This window comes from Symphalangus syndactylus, chromosome 16 (genome assembly GCF_028878055.3).
Source record: "Symphalangus syndactylus isolate Jambi chromosome 16, NHGRI_mSymSyn1-v2.1_pri, whole genome shotgun sequence".
In the NCBI taxonomy this organism is placed as follows: domain Eukaryota; kingdom Metazoa; phylum Chordata; class Mammalia; order Primates; family Hylobatidae; genus Symphalangus; species Symphalangus syndactylus.
The window spans coordinates 24,626,426-24,644,255 of NC_072438.2; the positions used below are offsets into that span (position 1 = coordinate 24,626,426).

At 41.0% G+C, this 17,830-nt stretch overlaps 1 protein-coding gene across 14 annotated transcripts in view; it reads right to left on the minus strand.

Annotated features, from left to right (window-relative positions):
• LDB2 (LIM domain binding 2) overlaps positions 1-17,830 on the minus strand; it is a 424,127-nt gene that overhangs the window by 370,994 nt on the left and 35,303 nt on the right. The window lies entirely within an intron of this gene.

A 17,830-nucleotide genomic window follows, 5' to 3' on the forward strand; every position in this document is an offset into this window, starting at 1 on the left:
ATCACTTGAGGTCAGGAGTTAAGAGACCCACCCACCTGGCCAACATGGTGAAACCCCGTCTCTTCTAAAAATACAAAAAATTAACTGGGCTTGGTGCTGTGAGCCTGTAGTCCCAGCTCCTAGGAAGGCTGAGGCAAGAAAATCACTTGAACCTGGGGGGTGGAGGTTGCAGTGAGACAGCGCCACTGCACTCTACCCTGGGTGACAGAGCGAGGCTCCATCTCAAAAAAAGAAAGAAAGAAAGAGCCCATACCTAGAGTTTACATGGTCATCTTGACACCTCCCTGGGCTCCAGTGACCAGTATTCAGAAACCACTGCCCTCAGCCCTATTGCAGGAAGCCTCTGCATTCTTCACGGGAAGGAAAAATAAGCATGGGAACGTTCCCTGCGACCAGCTTGACGCACAGGGGCTCGGGCTGGGCTGGCAGCAGTCTCAGCTCCACAAGCCCTGCTGGAGACGGCATTAAGGGCACCGCCTCACACCAGCTCCTGTGATCATGAGGATGCCCCAGCCTCCAAGAGAAGGGCCATTTTCCACCTGGTAAATGTGTCCATGTCCCTTTCCATGGAGAAAAAAGCACCTCCAACTCTCTTCTTTCTCTGTAAGCTAAATCAGCTTCACACCAGCAGAGAGCAGTTGACAACCGACTCTAGGGTTCAGCTCTTTGCACGTGGCTGTCTACAGTCACTCTGGGGATAGTCCAATTTGACTTTGGAGAAACAAAGCGAAGGGGCATTCATCAGAGAGAGGTCAGGAATAGAATCTCTCATTCACCCTTCCAGCCACACTGGCCTTGCTGCCCCATGGACACTCCAAACACGTTCCCACCTTTGTGCTTGCCACTTTCTCCATCTAGAATGTTCTTCCCCAAACCTTCACAGGGTTCCTGCCTCAGCTTCCTGCACACCCCTGCTCCAGTGTTCCCCCGGAGAAACTTCCTCTCTAAATCAGCTACCCCCATTCAGGCACTCTCTAACCCCTTGTCCCATTTTATTTTTCTTCAAAGGCCTTATCTCCACATGGAAGTCTAATAATTGTTGTTCCTGCCTAACAGGATATCTACAGAGGACTTTGTGATAAGAGCTGGGACCTGGAGAATAGGAAGGTGATTGTGCAGATTTTCTTTCCGCTAAGTGCCATTTAAAAACCATCAATACACAAAAAGGCATCAATATGGAAAATACACATGATACTAAGTTAATAAAGATGTGAGTTACAAAGCAGCACACCTCACTTATGAATTACATTGGAAAGGACTGGGAAGAAGTAGAGGAATATTGAATTTAAATAATGGAAAAATAAGTAATAGTTTTTTACTTTTCAAAATATAAAATGCTACTTTATATTACTTTATTAATTTTAAGAATGCATTTAAGAAAATAAATACATAATTTATAAGCCAACCAAATCAAATAAATAAGTCAAAGAATTTTGTAACAATCTGGAAAGAAAAGAGAATGTGTGGTCTAATACCCTCATTTGCCAGATGAAGAAATTAAGCCTCAAAGGGAAGTGAGTGGCCCAACGTTATACTCTACGTTAGTCAATGAAAAGACAGGATGAAAAGAAGTTGGACTCCAGGCCGGTGCTTTTCCCACTGCATTATGTTCCATATTCAGTCAAAGAAAGGAGTCATAAAGGGAGCTGGACATAGGGAAAAAAATCTGACATATTCCACTGACATGTTAACTGATTACAACATACAAAAATGTCCTGTCTTGGTAACAGCACCAAGACTATTATCTCATTCCCTGTATTAATCAGATCTTAACATCTTGAACCAAAAATGAGCCTGTGTTGTTTGCAGCGTATGGCAAATTGTATTTTCCAAACACGGCCACATTAATCCACATAATATCCCACACGCTTTTCTTGCAAGATGGTGTAGATATTCCCACATCAATGGGTATAGGAGGCTCTGTTCCTTCTCCATAAACCTGGCTGGACTTTTGTGACAACCTTGCCGAACAGAATCTGAAAGAAGTGATACCTTCTGGGACTAGGTGCTAAAAGATAATACGACTGCTGCCTGGCACAGCGTCTCTCAGAGGCTCAGCCCTTGGAACCCAGCCTCCATGCTGTGGGGAAGTCCAGGGCGCAGTCAGGAGCCAACATCAACTGCCAGACATGGGAATGAGCAAGCCCTCATTGCATTCCAATGCCCAGCCTTGGAAACACCCCCAGGTAACACTGAGGGGAGAAGAGATGAGCTAACCTGCAGAGCCCTGCCCAGATCACAGATTAATACTCATCACAGATTAATACACAATCTAATACAATACAGTAAGTGTAAGACTTGGGTAAAATTTAAAGAAAACACTAAAGATGGGTAGGTCAATTACCCCCAGAGTATTAATTAAAGGCCCTGCTCAGGGCACTAGAAATACAAAGGAATCTGTCACAGAGACAAGAAAAGGGAACTGCAATCAACTCTTTTTTTTTTTTTTGAGACGGAGTCTCACTCTGCCGCCCAGGCTGGAGTGCAGTGGCGCGATCTCGGCTCACTGCAAGCTCTGCCTCCCGGGTTCACGCCATTCTCCTGCCTCAGCCTCCCAAGTAGCTGGGACTACAGGCGCTCACCACCTCGCCCGGCTAATTTTTTTGTATTTTTAGTAGAGACGAGGTTTCACCGAATTAGCCAGGATGGTCTCGATCTCCTGACCTCGTGATCCGCCCGCCTCGGGCTCCCAAAGTGCTGGGATTACAGGCTTGAGCCACCGCGCCTGGCCAGCAATCAACTCTTAAGAAATAGCCCATACTGGTTATAGAACATTATAAATGTTCTTTCATGCCAATAGAAAACAGGAACAACTAGAGAACCACTAAGGTACAGGACAGCGGTGCCCAGGTTTGTAGCGTTTTCTAGGTAAAGAAGGATTCCAGGAGATACAGCTACTTAAAGAATCATTAACTTGAGGTGGTAAAGAGGGCTCTTTAAAATGTAGAAATAAGAACCAGTAAATCATCGGCAAAAGATGATAATAGCACCAAGATTTCAAGGTGGTAGTTGGGGGCAATGGTGAAGAGGTGATCTATAATCAAATAGCTGCACTCCAAGACACTTCAAGACAATGAAGTCCAAGGGTGAAAAATATCAGGCATTCATATCCAAGTGGATATGAATATCCTCCTTTGCACATAGAAGAGATCAACAATCCATGACAACATTCTATCCCTAACCTAATCTGACCACTTCAAAAACAATCCACTAGCATCTGTTGGAGCTGTCACATAAAATGAAATCCATTTGCTATCCCCGATGAAGTCCAGACCTCTCAAATTACCAAAGCCCAGAAAGATTGTCATTATAAAGCCCTACAGTAGTTACATATGCATTTTCCACACCTTTCTTTTAATCACATTAGACTCGTTTATCTTAGTGATTTAAGTGGACCTTAACAGATTATCTATTCTAGTTTTATCTTCAAGAGAGTAGGTATCACCCATTTTATTTTACTTTTGGGTCAACTGAGCCTGAGTAATGATAAAAGGCTTACCCTTAGTTTCTGTGCTTTAATATCTCAGGCAAGAACAGGGACCAAACCTATAAATTTGGGGACTCCTGATAGGACAAATGTATTATTACTCAAAAATTTTTTATTGTTCCGGCATCACATTCTCAGGTTCCAGGGGCACCACTGTCAGAATGCAAATTAACATCTGCTGAAGGGGGTGTATTTTGGTGATTAAAATGCACAGCAAATACTATTCTCTGCATAAATTCTTAATATCAGAGAGGTCAGAGTCATCACCCCCATCCAACCCCTTCTGCCACCCCAGACAGTCACTCAGCACTGGAATCAAAGTCTGGTGGCAGAATCTAAAGGCAAAGCAAAACGAATATTCACTCAGGCAGATGGAAAAAGTTGCAGATTGTGTGAATGGATTTGTCTCTCCTCCTCTTTCACCCACACTTCTCCTTTCAAAGGATGAAGACTGAAGTAATTGTAACCATGCAGAGTATAACACAGAAACACTTCTTATTCACATAGGACACCGATTGCCAAAGACCTTCATCTCAGTGCCTTTCATTAGCCCAGTCTTTTAACTGTTTTGAGGATCTGTTTCTTCTCATAGGATGATGATGATAATGGTGGTCATGGTGTTGGTAATGATGTTGGTGATAACGATGACGATGCTGTTGACAATGATATTGGTGATGATGATGATGTTGATGAAGATGATAATGAAGAGGATGTTACTGGTGATGATGATGCTGGTGATGAGAATGATTTTAATGAAGATTATGATGAAGATGATGACATTATTGGTGATGATGACGCTGGTAGATGATGTTGATGATGATGAATGGTGCTACCATTTGCCAGACACCATGCTAAGTGCCTCAGTGCATCATAAAGTTTCCTTCAGTTAATTCTCAACAATGCTATGAGGTGGGCATCATTAGTGTTATTATTATTATTTTAATTATCCCCGTTCATCAGGTGAGGAAGCTGGGGCCTAGAAAAGTTAAGTAACTGCCCAAAGACACACAGTAGCAAAATGTTTTAAATTAGAAATCAAGCTCAGGCAGGCCAGTTCTAGGGGCAGAATTCTAGTACACAAATGCAAAAGTCATAAAAAAAAAAAAAAAAGCTCAGAAATGCTTGAAGTTTTGGTAAAGGTGCTATGCTGACCCCTCAGACATGGAGGTGATAATATCAGACGACTTTCTTCAGAAATGAGGGTTGTTTTGAAGAGAAAATTAAATCATGGGTGTGAAGGTGCTTCTAAAACAACTACGTTCTATGAACACTACGTAACAGTATTAATTCATCTAATTCCAATAACACCAATACAAGGCAGTTACTGCTACTATCAACTTGCATTTTAAAATGAGGCAACGGACTCATCTTCAGTTAGATGACTTGGCTGAGGCATGGTCGACCTGAAATCCAAGCACAGAGAGTTCAGTACTTGGGCCTGAAATCGAAACCACTGCACCATGGGTGTTTCTAAAATTATGACTATTATTGAGTTATGAGCTTCTTACATCACAAAAGTACAGTTCACGTGCTTCATTGTTTGAGTTTGGAGCTGGTCATACCAATAGGTAGATGTTCACTTTACCCAGTGATATTTTTGGTCACCTTCCACCTTAAGTATTTGAGGAACATCCTGCTGTTTTAGGTTGCGAATTTGGAAGTGATCTAGAAAGTCAATGTGGTGATCCAAGAACAACACTCAGGATGTTCCTTGAGCCTGTTTTCCTACTTGCAGTATTTTCTTAGCCATGTATCTCAGTCTTTGGGGACTTGTTCTTTCAGCGTGATGGTGACATGAGCCTATATGAGTGGGTGACAGTGTTGGGATGCCAGCCAGCAGCAACCCCAAATGCCTTATTGGAAGAAGCAGCCATTGTGTTTTGTACAAGCAGCTGCAGAGGCAATCCACGACATTGAGAGGTGAAGGCAGGAGATGCAGAAGATGCCATGGATTCAGTGTTTGGAAGACTAACCATAACCATATCAATATGAAGGAACAGTGAGAAAGCCCAGGAGCCTGCCACATGGATGGATTCAGTAGGCAGCAGGACTCGCTGCATTCATTACACAAAAAGGAGCGAAGTCTTATCCACATCCAGAGATGGTTAGAATTGGAAGGAAGTTTAAATGTCATATTAGTCCAACTTCCATATCTTACAGATAAGAAAAGTGGTGGCCAGAAGGGGAAGTGGCTCTTAAAAATCACAAAGCTAATTAAGGGCTCTGCAATCCTGCTGAAGGGGTGTATGTATGGCGTTACCTGGAGCATATGGGGACCTGCGGTCACCCCCACTGCCCTTAACATCCTTCTTTACCAGGTATAAAAGCCTCTCTGATCTGGCCTCACCATCTCTGCAGCCTCCCTCCCTTCTCGTGTCCACTCCATACCCACAACACTCACTTCCTTGCATTCTCTTTATTTATTTATTATTATTTTTTTTTTTAGATGGAGTCTCGCTCTTGTCATCCAGGCTGGAGTGCAGTGGTGCAATCTCTGCTCACTACAACCTCCACCTCCCAGTTCAAGCGATTGTCCTGCCTCAGCCTCCCAAGTAGCTGGGATTACAGGCACCCGCCACCACGCCTGGCTAGTTTTTGTAGTTTTTATTAGAGACAGGGTTTCACGATGTTGGCCAGGCTGGTCTCGAACTCCTGACCTCAAGTGATCCGCCCACCTCGGCCTCCCAAAGTGCTAGGATTACAGGCATGAGCCACCATGCCCTGCCTCCTTGCATTCTTTAAACCCAAAAAGCCTATCTCTGATTTAGACCTGCACACACTGCTTCCTCTGGCAAATGAGTGAGACCCATATGTTGCACTCAGCAGTGTGTAGGAGCTCTCCTATTGCTAAATTTTCAGAAATTTTGTGAGACAGCCTCTAACTTCCAATTAAACAAATCATACTGAAAGCAAACGTAATAAATAGTCCAAAATTCCTAATGATTTTGCTACATGTTACTATTATTGGTGCCCTTGGGGTTATTTATGTCTGTTGCATGATGGAAATACTGTACAATGGTGTGTGTCTTTTCTCAACCCCACACTCTGAATATATGTAGCTTCAAATGAGCCATAGTGGGAGTATTTACTACAGAAATTGGCAAATGCTACAATGCAGGGCTTGAGTTTTTATTTTGTTGACTGTGTAGATTTAAGAAAGTGATGCAAAAATGTTAATAATATGAATTAAGCATAAAAGTTTGCATGCCTGAAGCTGTACCATAATGAGTGGCAGAAAATTTGAGGAAATATTCTTCCAGTATTCGAGAAGTATTATCCAATTCAGGAGAGCAGTGACTCATGTCACCACCGATGAATGAATGAAGTTCAAATATTCATCTTTGTTGTTTCATCGTCTTCTTAGTCATTAACGTAAAAGAAAATAGCCAACATTCATGTCAAAACCACTCTTTCTTTTTTTTTTTTTTTTTGAGACAGACTCTCGCTCTGTCACCCAGGCTGGAGTGCAGTGGCATGATCTCAGCTCACTGCAAACTCCGCTTCCCAGGTTCAAGCAATTTCCCCTGCCTCAGCCTCCCAAGTAGCTGGGATTACAGGCGCCCACCACCACACCCAGATAATTTTTGTATTTTTTAGTAGAGAAGGGGTTTTGCCATGTTGGCTAGGCTGGTCTTGAACTCCTGACCGCAGGTGATCCACCCACCTTGGCCTCCCAAAGTGCTGGGATTACAGGTGTGAGCTACCGCGCCCAGCTCATGTCAGAACTACTCTTATTCATCAACGAAAATTACATTTGGGCTATGACTATAAAAGTTCAGCAGAAATCAATGAAAGCATTTTGGGAGAATTAATTGGCTATATAGAATTTATAATAAAGAATATTGTATATTTTATTATTATCCATAAACTGTAAACTATATATCTTTCTATTAGTAAAACTTAGAATAAGCGTACGTATATATTTATACACACTCTTTTTTTTTTAAAGACCCAATTGTTAAACATTTATCCACAGAGCTCTCACTTCTGTACTTTGCATGGGTCTCTACTCAGGGAAGTCTTCTTTGACCACGCTATCTAAAGTAGTGTACATCATATGTCTCTATCCTGTGACTGTATTCTTCTTCATATTATTTTTATTCTTTTATCTTTATTTTTTTATCTTTTATCTTTATTTTTCTTCACCACAAATGAATACCTGAACTTCAATCATTCATCCATGACATCAGTTACTGCTCCTCTGAATTGGATAAACTTTTCAAATACTACTTAATGCTATGGCATATATATATATATATATATATATATATATATATATTTGTTTACTTGTTTATTGTATGGTTCCTTCAACTGAATTGTAAGTTCTATTCTGGCTAAAAGAACCTTTGTTGTTATCACTGCTTCTTTTTCCCTTGCGCTGAGAATGGATGACTGGCATAAAGCAGATACTTAACAAAAAAAAAAAAAAAGTTTTTAAAGAATGAGAGCAATAGACCTTCTCAGATTCTCAGGTAAATTCATGGCATCTTTTATTATAAGTCAGCGTAGGCAGGACTCTCGATCCCTTTCATACTGTTACAATTAAAAATAATATTTGCAAATAGTTTAGAAATCAGAATAAGGCAGAAACAAACCAGAGAAAAGATTTCAAAACCGTGACTATTAATTAACTTTCAGTATGTTTTAGCAAAAGATGACAAGATCAGAAAATAGGTTTCCCTGAGTTCTGCAAACAAAGCAAGAAAAGCAAAAGATCCACTATATTCGAAGCAAGGCTGTCCAGATCATTGTTGGGGAGCCGACATGCTTCTAAGGCCAATTCTAAGAGTCCCATTGACAGCCCAGTGACAGGGGAAAGCAATCAGATAAGGAAGATGCTCACCATCTAATGGCGGTTCAAAAAGGCCAAGTGGCAGGGTGGTAAAGATGCTGTGAAGGAGAATGGTGTATCGGGCATTTCCTCTGCATTTGAGAAACAGCTGAGCACCCTGGGAATATTTAGCCCAGGGTGCTATATTTAGCAATGAGAAGACCTGGAGCCTTGGGGTAATAAGCTCCTCATATTTGGATAGTGGAGGGCTCTCCTGTAGAAGAGAGAATGAACTTACTTTGTACAAGTTCAGAAAAGGGCTGGTGAATGATAGTGACTAAGAGACAAACTTGAGTTTAATTTTTTTACATTTCTTTTAACTAGAACCCTAAGTCAATAAGATGGATTGCCTCAAAATGGAGTGGGCTGCCTATCACGGAAAGTGCTGGAGCGCAGGACAGGGTTGAGCTAGAACCTGGAAAAGAGAACCTGGCATTCGGCCTGGGGTTAACCTTGGCGGTGTCAATGGTCTCTATTCACCAGTTGATCTTATGACAAAAAAAAAAAAAAAATGTTCGTTGTCCTTAGGCTTTCTATTCTTCTACTTTATTCCTTAAAAAATTCAACAAAGAAAAACCAAATTATTCCAATTCCTAAAGAGTTTTCTAAAACAAGGAGTATTTTGGCATTTCTTAATATTATTTTTACATTTTATATTATTCTGCATTATTTTTAGTCTTAAAACTTAATATTTGAGAAAACAGCATTGGTGGCAAAGTTTTTTTCATGATCCTATTGACGTATAATGTGTAAATCCCAAAATTCATGTGTTTTAATTTTTAGTAAATTGCCCAAGTCATAACAATCATCACCACAACCAGTTACAGCAGGTTTTCATGATCCCAATATGATCTCTCACGTCAGTTGTAGGAATTACAGTTTCCATCCACGTAATCTACAATATGTGGTGTTTTGTGAAACACTTCTTCCATTTAGCATAATGTTTTTGAGGCTCGTCCACGCTGTAGCAATGGATCCGAATTTCATCCTTTTATGGTCCCTACTGTACAGATATATCCATTTTGTTTATCCAGTCATCGCTTAACAGACATTTGGGGTTACTTCTGCTTTTTCACTGTTATGAACAATGATAGCATCATTTAAAAATATCTCCAACTCCCTACACAAACCCCAAACCAAAAACTCATGGAAAACATTTATAACAAAATTAGATGATAAGATCATCATGGCAATGCATAGGCTGGAAAATATGCAGATCTTAAGATTCAGTTTTATATTATATTTAATAAATAAATAGAATATATTTTAAAGTGAGAAAGAAGGTTACAAGACAAGAAGTACAGAAAAATCCCGTGTCTATACTTATCTATAAGTTCATTAATTCTAAGATGCACATTTTTTCCACTATCAATCTGATGTCTCAATGCATGTTTTACAATTAGTCTATGATTTACCCTCTCTGTCAAGCCATCATTGTCATTGTACATGTGCAAATATTCAAAGCAGCAGCATCATAATTTGCAGAATGGGTGTGAATGGCTTGGAAGAAAAGGGGAGACAAAGACAGGTCACTCTTTCTCCTCTCAATCAAATAGTTGAGGGTTAGAGTCAGGGAGAGTGTGCATCCAACAAGATTCGCTACATTCCTGAAAATCAAATTCAAAATTAGGCAAGCTCTACCTAATGCAAAGCCTGCTCAGAGACCTGCATCATGTCTGTTTTTTAAAAGTGTTATTTTGCCGGGCGCGGTGGCTCACGCTTGTAATCCCAGCACTTTGGGAGGCCGAGGCGGGCGGATCACGAGGTCAGGAGATCGAGACCATCCTGGCTAACACGGTGAAACCCCGTCTCCACTAAAAATATAAAAAAATTAGCTGGGCGTGGTGGCGGGCGCCTGTAGTCCCAGCTACTCGGAGAGGCTGAGGCAGGAGAATGGCGTGAACCCGGGAGGCGGAGCTTGCAGTGAGCCGAGATCACGCCACTGCACTCCAGCCTGGGTGACAGAGCAAGACTCTGTCTCAAAAAAAAAATAAGAAAAATAAAAAAATAAAAGTGTTATTTTGAAGAATGCCATCTCACCAACATCCTTGGCAGCACAAAGGTTATACTACATGGAAAATCATGGACAACCATGAGTCGAAGAATGATTCCAAACCATTAGACCCTGAGTGTAAGTCTTAGTAATACCTAACCAATGTATTTCATTTATAGCCTTGTTTATGTATGCACAAGAGTGGCACTTGACAAAAATTGGTCCAATTATGTTTTAAAAAAGCTCTTTCAATTTTTTCAATAAAACAAAGATTATATTTGAAAAGAAAAGGGGACATGACATCCCAAAATACAAGCCAGTGGAACAGATCACTACAGCCATAGACATGCATGTTATCAGGGTCTAGGCAGGAAGGAAGCTAGAGAACACCTGATAGACCAGAAAATCAGGGAATCAAAAACAGCCAACAAGTATTCGCTGGACAGTAAGGCAGGCCAGTCTGAGAATCAATAGCAGCTGAAAGTGTCTAGGGAAACATAAGAGAATTAATACCAAAAAAAGTCAATTAAGACTATACAAGGAAAGGGGTTATAATCAGGGTAGGGTTTCTGGGGCTGGCAAAATCTGATTTGGGTGGTAATCAGATAGCCTCATTTAATGCCTTAAGCTAACAAAATGAATTTATCAATTGAAAAATAAATTTTTAAAGATTACCATGCTACTGGATAAAAAGCAGATCCTGTGGCCTACTCTGGACCAACTGAATCAAAGAGTTTAGAGTGAAGCCAAGGAATACTAAAGAACATTAAAGCTCATGGAGAGGAAAAAAGAAAAAAAAAACTTATAATCAATTTTACTTAAAATTATTTTTAAAAATCAACTGCATTTTAGAGTGAATCATCTGTTTAGTCACTAGAAAAATTTCTTCCAATTTTATAAAAGAAAGTTTTGACCAATAGAAGAATCTCTATCTAGAGTTATCTGACACAGACTGAGCTGGAGGAGGCATGACGGTTATTCTCAGCAATGACTCAGAGCCCTCCACCAGAAGAGCTGCCGCAGAGCGAAGAGACATTCCTTTATGTAAGCAGACGGCCAAGGATAGGCCGTCTCCAGGGACCACCAGCCAAAGGCACGGTATAACTGCTGGGGATGATATTTGCCTTATGAAAGTCGCATTCACAATAGCAACACCATTGTCCATATACAGAGCTTTAGCTTCCACAAAATACCCTGTATCCTTCTCCTTCCATTCCTATTTGATTCTTAGAACCCTGGATAGTAGGCATTACAGGAAGTAGGAATGCATTATAGGAAGAAACTGAAATTCAACAAGGGAGGCCATATGTGCAGAGTGATGGGCTGGGGCCATGACCCATGTCCCTGGCTCCAATCCTGCCACCCTCCTATTGGGCCACTCCGCAACCAACTCAAAGTCACAAAATCATCTTGCATTAGCATATTTCAGAAGCGCTGAAGGTTTGGATAAACCGACTACGCTAGACAGAAATTCTTCTTAAGTACCCTACGTGCAACAATTTCATAAACATTTAGTATTCTGGGTCTATTTCTTTCTCTGAAACACCTACTGAGTTGATTGATAATTTATGCAATGGTAATATTCCACTGCATTTAAATCTAGGGGTGCACACCTCTGCTCTAACGCTGCCTCTAATTTTCCTACTTCACTTTCCCTAAAGGAGTCAAAACTTGGTAGATATAAAAGAGTTACAGCAGCTAGAGCCTGGAGTTTAAAAGACAAAGAGTTGCTAGGGTCACCCTAATGTATTCATATTGCACCTGTTCTATACAGGACTTTTCTCCACTAATAGGCGATTAAATGTAAATCCTAATGTACATTTCATTTTATGTGCAATATGGGTGAGTTACTGTTGCTATGGAAACCTTCACTTTTGCATTTACTGATTTTAATTCTGTGACATTTGCTGACTTTAGTACAATGTAAAGTTTATAAATATAACATACAGGTTTGTGGAGGGTTTTTTTTTTAAGGATTCAATTTGCATAGCTAATTCTATCACGAATCTCTAGGTACATTAGGGGAAAAAGCATTAAACTGATCCCTACCAACAGTAATCAGCAAAAACCAGGCTATTTCTAGAAATAAGTATTGCCATCGATCCTCAAAAATCTCTCCTCACTAACCAAATACTTCATCCATGGTATAAGCCTTTAACCATTGATTCATTGAGAATTTCCCAATGTGGAATTTGTATAGTGCTTTTTTTTTTTTTCCTTAGAGACAAGGTCTCGCTCTGTCACATCAACTGGAGTGCAGTGGTGCCATCATAGCTCACTACAACCTCAAACTCCTGGGCTGAAACAATCATCGAGTATCAGACTCTCGAGTAGCTGGGATGGCAGGCATGTGCCACCACACCTAACTAGAGTTTTCATCTATTCCAAACATTTTCAAATCTGTTACCTTTAATATGAATCTGGCAAGACAGGCCAGATATGGTTCCAAAAAGAAAATGATGTCAGTTTGGAGACTACTTCCAATCCAGGGCAATCCTCTGACTTTCAACTGGAGCTTCAAGGGGATCATTGCAACAAATAATTCTCTTTTCCTTCTTATTCTAAGTTGTCTTAGTTGTCTTTGTGTCTTTGGAATCTAGCACAGTTCCCACTATGTGGAATAAACACATGCTTTCTAGGGAATCGTCATGCTTTCCAGGTGTCCTTAATTTTTTTAAAATTCTCTGATTATTGCCATTTAACAAATATAGAAACTGAGACCCATTATGCAAATCATCCAAAGTCATCTAGCAACTAACTGGGAAAGTCAATGCATCCATAAGAGTTTGTTAAACTGATGTGTGTTTATGATGAGCACCCAATACTTTTGAAGGTATTCTCACAGGCATAGGTGAAAATTCTTGTCACTGTTAGAGATCCACAGAGAAATCAATTACTTTCTGAATATTCCCAGAAGAAGCCTGGATTCAGGTAGCCATACACATACATATATCGGTAGAAAACAGGGTGTGTACAAGAAACATTTTAAGTGATGTCATCAAAGCCTGAACAATCAATAGAAGAAATAAATTTAACCAATATTTGTTGAGCTTCTACATTGTGTCAGACACTGCTTAGTAACCTTTGAAGAGCAAAGTGGCTGCAGTTGTACCTGAAGAGGAAAGGGGATAAAAAAAAAACTATACTGCCATATTTAAAGCTTATAGGGAAAAGGAAGACAGACCAACCAAATGGCAAACGGCCCTAAAAGAATCACAAGAGCTTCTCAAAGACAAGAGGCAATTGAAGGAAAACAGAGCCACTAATAACCAAGGAGAAACAGAGAAATAATGAGACTCAAAAATGGCAAAGAGAATAAACTAAATCAATCTATGATTTAAAAAAATAAAAAGGATGTTGAACAAACTTGGAGTAATGAAGATATTGTAAAAGTTAAAGCCAATCAAAAGCAGGTAGGGGACGGGGCTTGGGAAGTCCACAGATCAGCAGAGGCAGAGGAGGCCATGGAGAAGTTGGACATGGAGAATTGATGGGCATTGAGGATATGCTGTTACAGCAATTTCCAGTGGATTCTGGGAACTGTATAGAGTGAACATCATTAAACTGTACAGTTATATGGGGCTGGGAGACACATGTACTTACTGCTGACAAGAAAAGATAAAGATAAAGCCTGAGAAGGGTTCCTACTCTCTCATTCCAGTAACCTTAGAGTTTGGCTGGAGACCACTTATACTCAACACCTTCCATGGCTAATCCATCGCCCATACAATTCACTGTGATCTTTTACCAGAAAACTATACAATCCTTCTCTAATATGTCCTTCTGCTTCTGCTTTTAAATCCTTTGAAGCCATTCTCTACTGAGCAGCCCGAGTGTTGTTTTCAAAATGTCATTCTAATGATGTACCTTCTCTCAGACCACCACCAAAAGGAGTACATTTTCCATTACTTTTAGAATTAAAACAAAAACCTAAAAAGCCAAAACCCTTAGCAACCTATCTGTAGTCAAACACGGTCTGACCCCAACCTGTATCATCAGCTTCTTTGCTCTCTGAACTATGGACAATCAGTTCCCTCCTGCTACAGGGCCTTTGCGCTTACTATTATTCTTTTAAAATGCCATCTTGGCATCGCATGTCCTATTTTTCTAGTTAAATCTCATTTGTTCTTTAAGTCTCAGCTAAAAATTCACTTCCTCAAAGGAGCCTTCCCTGACCACTATTGCCACCAATATAGGTCAGCTTTCCTTATTTATTTTATGCTTTCACAGAAACATGCTTGATTCCTCTACTGCACTGATCACATTGTGATAAATACTGCACATTTTATCCAGTACAACCATACTTTAGTTAGTATGAGTTTTTAATTGCTGTACAGCTCGCTTACTTGATTGTAAATTTCCTGCAAGAAATGCCAATGTCTGTTTTTATGCGGTATTGTATGCTAAAAACCTGGCCCTGCTCGGTATAGATGTACCATATGAGGGAATGAATAAGATGTTAATGGGTCTGCTGAAGAACATATAATATTTCCTATTGCAATAAAGTCAGATCCAAAGTCCTCGGATAAACATTCAAAGACCTCTGACACCAGCCTCTATTATATCTGAGAAGGCAGCATTTTGGCAGGAGAGGATGTGATGGTTAATTTTATGTGTCAACTTCACTGAGCCAAAGGATGCCCAGATACCTGGTTAAGCATTATCTCTGGGTATGTCTGTGAAGGTGTTTTCTCTGAGATTAGGGTTAGAATTCACTGTTAGAATTGTTGTCTGGGTAAAGCACACAGCCCTCCCCCATGGGGGTGGGCACCATTCAATCTATAGAAGGCTTGAATAGAAGAAAATGGCAGAGGAAATTTGGCTTAACTCTGCCTGGCTGTTTAAGAGCTGGAATATTGATCTTTTCCTACTTTCAGTGCTTCTAGTTTCAGAGCTTCAGACTTGAACTGGAATTTATACCATCAGCTCTCTGGCCCTCAGGACTTTAAACTATACCACCGGCTTTCTTGGGTCTCCAGCTTGTAAACAGCAGATCACGGGACTTCTCAGCCTCCGTAACAACATGAGTCTATAGCTTACAATGAATCTCTTTCTGGATATATACCCTATATCTGCTTTTCTGGAGAATTCTAACTAACACAGAGGGAGTAGAGAAGGAAAGGTGTCTACCCTAGAAACAGGAAGCCAATTTAGTATCTCCATGAAGCCTCATTCACACTGCATTTTATGGACATGGTACCCAAGCACGGAACACAGAGACAATGATGTCTCCTCTTGGTGTCCAACTCTCTTTACACCTGCAGAGACTTTCCTGTGCAGAAGTCAGCCAACCATATCCTATCCCTACACCAGATGTGTTTGCTTGATGGCATCTCTAAACCAGATGCCCTTCTTTCCCAACAAATCCAAATCCTACAATCCCTTATCAAACCGATCCCAGCCTCCTCAATGACACATGGCCTAAACATTCTTCTTTATGCACTGTATCTTAATGACAGAAGAGAATTTAGTACCATTTTAAAAATTCTTCATGGGTCCAATCAAGAATTAGTGAAGATCAATTAGAATTCAGGTTCTGGGTGACTAAATTAAATCAAAACAGGCCTCCATTTCCTGTTGGGCAGTTTCCACACTGCAAAAAGGCAGCTGACCAAGGGGAGAAGGAACGGCTGAAATCCAGAGCACTTTGCTAAGCCCTGTGGAGCTAATGTCTCCCAGGAAGACTGGGAAGCTTTTCATTTTCACAAAAGGGCCATAGGCTCGCTCAGAAGGAGCATGTTTTTCTAGTTTGCACAGACATGTCCCATAGCCTTCTGTGCCTGAAGAGAAGAACAGCACTTGTCTGCATGGTGCTTATAGTTAGTTGCCTCTCCTACTCTGTGTAAACTTCAGAGCCTACTACTTCTTTCATATCCCTCATTCGTTCAAGCACTATTTAGATTATCATTTCTGCCCTTGGCCCTGTGTCCTCTGCTGCTGATACAAAGATGAGCCAGGTGTCAGATCACGAGGTCAGGAGATCGAGACCATCCTGGCTAACACAGTAAAATCCGTCTCTACTAAAAATACAAAAAATTAGCCGGGTGTGGTGGCGGGCACCTGTAGTCCCAGCTACTCGGGAGGCTGAGGCAGGAGAATAGGGTGAACCTGGGAGGCGGAGCTTGCAGTGAGCTGAGATCACACCACTGCACTCCAGCCTGGGTGAGAGAGCAAGACTCCATCACAAAAAAAAAAACCAAAGATGAGCCAGGCCAGGTCCCCAACCTCAAGAAGTCCTTGGTGGTATGACTCTCACAGTGATGTAACCCTCACAGTGGATTCTCAGTAAACAGATACTGGTCCCACAGTTGAATGTGGGGATCACTGAGGAAACAAAATCGAAGTCATCAGCCAATGAGAAGCCTTTGAATGTGTCTCACAGTGAGACTCAAGACCTTGTGTAACCTACCTGGGCCTCAGTGTCTTCATCTGTAAAGTGGGCGCTGTCTGGAGAGGCAGCAGAGCTGACAAGTGAAGTTCAGCTCTGAACTTGGAAGCACCCAGGTTTAAGTCGCAGAGATAGCTCTTGCTACCTCTGAAGGCCTGGGCTATTTACTAAGCCTCTCCCGGCCTCACTTGTCTTATCTGAAAAATGGAGTGGATACCACTATGTACCACAGTAGTGTGTGGCTTAATTGAGGCCATGATGTAAAGCACTTAGCTGTGGGACTAGGGATTGGTAAGTACTCAGTAGATATTCACCCTGATTAGCGTGGCTCCTTCTCCTGGATTTTTCTGATTTTCTTTCTTTTTTCATCCAGGCTCCTGCCTTCAGCTTTATGGATTTCTAACCATTCAAGGCTTTGAATGATTTGCTTTCTTCCTAAAGTTCTCTCGATACTGTCATTTGGGGAGGGGAATTTGGGCCTTTTTTTTTTTAAGATTGACCAAGTAACCACCTGGAAGTTCCACATAAATTACTATGATTAACTTCCTGATAAGTATGAAATTTTCCACCCCCTACTCAGACAATTTCTCATGGCCAGAAAAAAAATGATTATTTTTGCCACATCTTAAGTCTTCAGTGGACTTTAAAGAGCTGCTATTTTTTTCTTTCTCCCTCACCCAAGGTTTAGATTAAGATAAGATAAGATAACATTAAGGTGAGTTAAGAGACCTAGTTGCAGCCATCACTGGGGCATTTATGCTTCCTAGCTTCACCTCCCTGTTTTGAGATGTTTACGCAGTCTAATTCCTCCTAAAATCATCAGAGATGTAGCATTGTTAAGAAGTTAACAGTGCCTTCAATTACACATAGGAATATGTGGGTCAAAACTTCCCACATAGCACAAGCAGCTTAGGGTGTGAGTGTGCATGTCTGTGCATGTGTATGCACGTGTGTGCATGTCTCAGTACCGCAATCCTGGCTGGGAAAACCTCTGTCCTTGCTGCTCTCAACAGCTCACTCTTGGCACCCTCAGTTATAACTGGAGGTTCAGCCGGCTATCTTCCCCACTAGGCTGTGAGCATCCTGAGGGCAGGGTTTATATATGGTCCTCCCTCACTGAGCACATAATAA